The 3,250-nt window shown below is 40.2% G+C and overlaps 1 non-coding gene across 1 annotated transcript; it reads right to left on the reverse strand.

The window, feature by feature from the left end:
• Positions 1-1,188: 1,188 nt before the first annotated feature.
• Positions 1,189-1,295, reverse strand: LOC117278490 (small nucleolar RNA R71). The gene has a single exon (XR_004508859.1). It is a non-coding gene; the product is annotated as a small nucleolar RNA R71 (small nucleolar RNA).
• Between the last annotated feature and the right edge of the window lie 1,955 nt (positions 1,296-3,250).

Consider the following 3,250-nt stretch of genomic DNA (forward strand, 5'->3'; position numbering starts at 1 on the left):
TACGTCTAAATTAGAGAAGAATTGAAGAGATCATGATCTTAACTCTGAGTGGGAGGAGGGGGAGGGGGAAAGGGGGGGGGGAGGATTTGTGGTTAGGATAGGAATATACCTAGTCACCATGCTTAATTGAATATCGTGATCTTAATATGTTTTTAATAAATTGATTCAATAGGAATATAGGCGTTAATCTATTTTGAATAGGCGAGTAATTCGGAAGAATGCTACGAGAGCAATTACTCGATTAATTAGCAACCATGAGCGAATTGTATGAAAAGGAGAGTTAATTAGAACGCAATAGGATTGGTGAATCGATCACAACTGTGGAATGTTCATCTCTACTAAATTCTCAACAATCATTTTTTCTTGATTAATTAGTTACTTGTTACATTCATTGCTTAGTTATAATCACACTATTAAACTCTGATTGACTCGACTGAACAACAATTTTGGTAAAATTAGTAGGTAGTTAACACAAGTCTCTATGGGTTCGACACTCTTCTTATCATTATATTACTTGTATGACCATGTATACTTGCATGTGCGTTTGGGAGCAACAAGTTTTTGACGCTGTTGTCGGGGACATGAATATTGACTACTTTACTAGCTTTTACTTTTGTTGTCTATTTCGTCAAGTCTAACATTTCTTATTGGTTGCTCTACTCTTATGAACTTTGTTTGAATGCAAAGGGTCAGGAGCCAAGATACACTTTAATGCTTTAACCCAGAACCTGAGAGAACATTTTACAGGAGATTGAGAGAAGCAATGGACACAGATAATCTTCAAGCATTTGTTCAATTACCCGTGAACATGGCAGACCAGCAAAATATGGCGGTTCAGGAGGTGGCTATGCCTAGCATTGCTAATGTCACCTCCAATATTGTGAAGCCTAGAATCACTGGGCACTTTGAGCTGAAACAGAGCATGACCAACTGCTACATGCAAATGGGTAATTTATGGGTCTTCCACATAAGGATCAATAACAAAACATTCTGAACTTCTTGGAGATTAGTGATACTTATATCACTAACGGAGTCACTCCAGACTATGTGAGGCTCACACTGTTCCCGTTCTCTCTGTTGGGTGAAGCAAAGAGGTGGTTGAAGGCAGAATCAACTAACTCTATTACATCATGGAATGATCTGGCTAGAAACACTTTGGCACGGTTCTTCCCCTCAGGAAAAATTGCAAAGATCAGAAGTGAGATAGTCGCCTTTAAACAGAAGTCAGACGAGTCTTTATATTCAGGTTGGGAGAGGTTCAAAGGGCTACTTAGATATTGTCCTCATTATAACTAGACTAATGAAGTGTTGGCTCATACCTTCATTGAAGGGCTACATCTAGAGACAAAAATTATGGTAGACGCTGTAACGGGAGGTCAACTGTTGGCAAAAAGCTTTGATGGGATTTATGCATTATTGAACAAATTATCCAAAAATAATCCTGACTGGCAAGGGGAGATGGGTAGACACATAGTTCAAAAATCTACAGGGGTCCTCGAGTTAGACGATATTTCTACATTATCAGTGCATGTTTCCACATTGGCCAACAGTCAATAAAATAACCTTGGTTATTAATAAGCAGCAAGCTCAGCCAATGCGACAGGTTCAAATATTTTGTGAATAAGTGGAGAGGGTCACACGAGCGATTTATGCCCCTAGCAAATCCAGAGTCTGTATGTTTTGTGGGTAATGCAAATAAGGGCCAAATAAGTTAGTATGGGAACACTTATAATCCTAACTGGAGGAACCACCAAAACTTTTCTTGGGGTGAAAATCAAGGTGCTCAGAATCAGTATAATCCATAAGCTCCTCAACATCAATATCGACCACCACAGGCTGAACAATCCACGAACTCAATGAGTCACATTGAGGAGATGCTAAAGAAATTGATGGCTGACCAGCATGCCCAATCAGCAACTATTAGAAATTTAGAGCGACAAATGGGGCAACTTGCCAGTGCCCAAAATACTCAACCAGCTGGGGATCTTCCAAGCAACACTGAGGCTAATCCTAAGACATCTATTAATGTTGTGTCATTGAAAAATGAGAGACAGTTAGAAGAAGCCCCATCGAAAAGAGAAAGCAAATGACTTTTAGTGAAAAACAGGCCACCATAGAAGCGGAATCAGAAAATACAAAGGAGTCAGAGAAACTAATTGAATAGGCGGTGGCAAAGCAACCACAACCAATAGTTGCGAGGCCACCACCTTTGTTCCCTCAAATATTGCAAAAAGTAAAGGATAATGCTGCTTACAACAAGTTTCTTGATATTTTGAAGCATGTGCAAATTAATATTCCGCCGGTAGACATCTTGTAGGAAGTGCCCAAATATGAAAAATATATCAAGGACATAGTGGCAAATAAGAGGGGGTTAGCCGAGTTGGAGACTGTGGCACTCACTGAAAAATGTAGCTAAAAAATTCAAAGCAAGTTACCTTAGAAATTGAAGGATCCAGGTAGCTTCACTATCCAGATCTCGATTGGTAAGCACGCAGTCGGGCGAGCTTTGTGTGATCTTGGAGTGAGAATCAATTTGATGTCACTATCTATTTTCAGGAAGTTGGGGTTGGGTGAGCCACGCCGAACTACTGTGATTTTATAGTTCGCTGATCGCTCCCTTGCTAATCCAGAAGGAGTGATTGAAGATGTGTTAGTCCAAATGGGTTCTTTCATAGTCCCTGCTGATTTCATTATCTTGGACTATGAGCCTGATCAGGAAATTTCATTTATTTTGGGGCGTCCATTCTGAGCCACGGGCCGGGCTATTATTGATGGATGTAAAGGCAAGATAACAATGAGAGTGAGTGATCGAGTGGATGTATTCAACATCTATAAAGCACTTAAATTGCCATTCTACTATGAAAAGTTATCTATGATTTTTGTGGTGGAAAGTGATGAGACTTCATTGGTGCCTTATATGAGCCCAACGGACCCCCTTGAACGAGCTTTGTTGGGGGATGAAGAATAAATTGAAGATGAGTTGGTGGAAGAAATTGAGAAAGTACTTAACATGTTTTACAAGTATGTCCATGGGCTTGGGAGATTTGAGGAGTTGGATAGACCAGTTACTCTGACCCTTCCGAAATCACCTATCGAATATGCTCCGAAATTGGAGCTCAAGCCTCTACCGGCACACTTGCGCTATACCTACTTGGGGAGTTCTGAAACATTGCTAGTGATTATTTTATCCATCTTGACCAATTTGCAAGAAGAAAAGCTGCTAAGGGTGCTTCGTGAGCACAAAAGAGCC

The sequence above is a fragment of the Nicotiana tomentosiformis genome, chromosome 3 (assembly GCF_000390325.3).
Source record: "Nicotiana tomentosiformis chromosome 3, ASM39032v3, whole genome shotgun sequence".
In the NCBI taxonomy this organism is placed as follows: domain Eukaryota; kingdom Viridiplantae; phylum Streptophyta; class Magnoliopsida; order Solanales; family Solanaceae; genus Nicotiana; species Nicotiana tomentosiformis.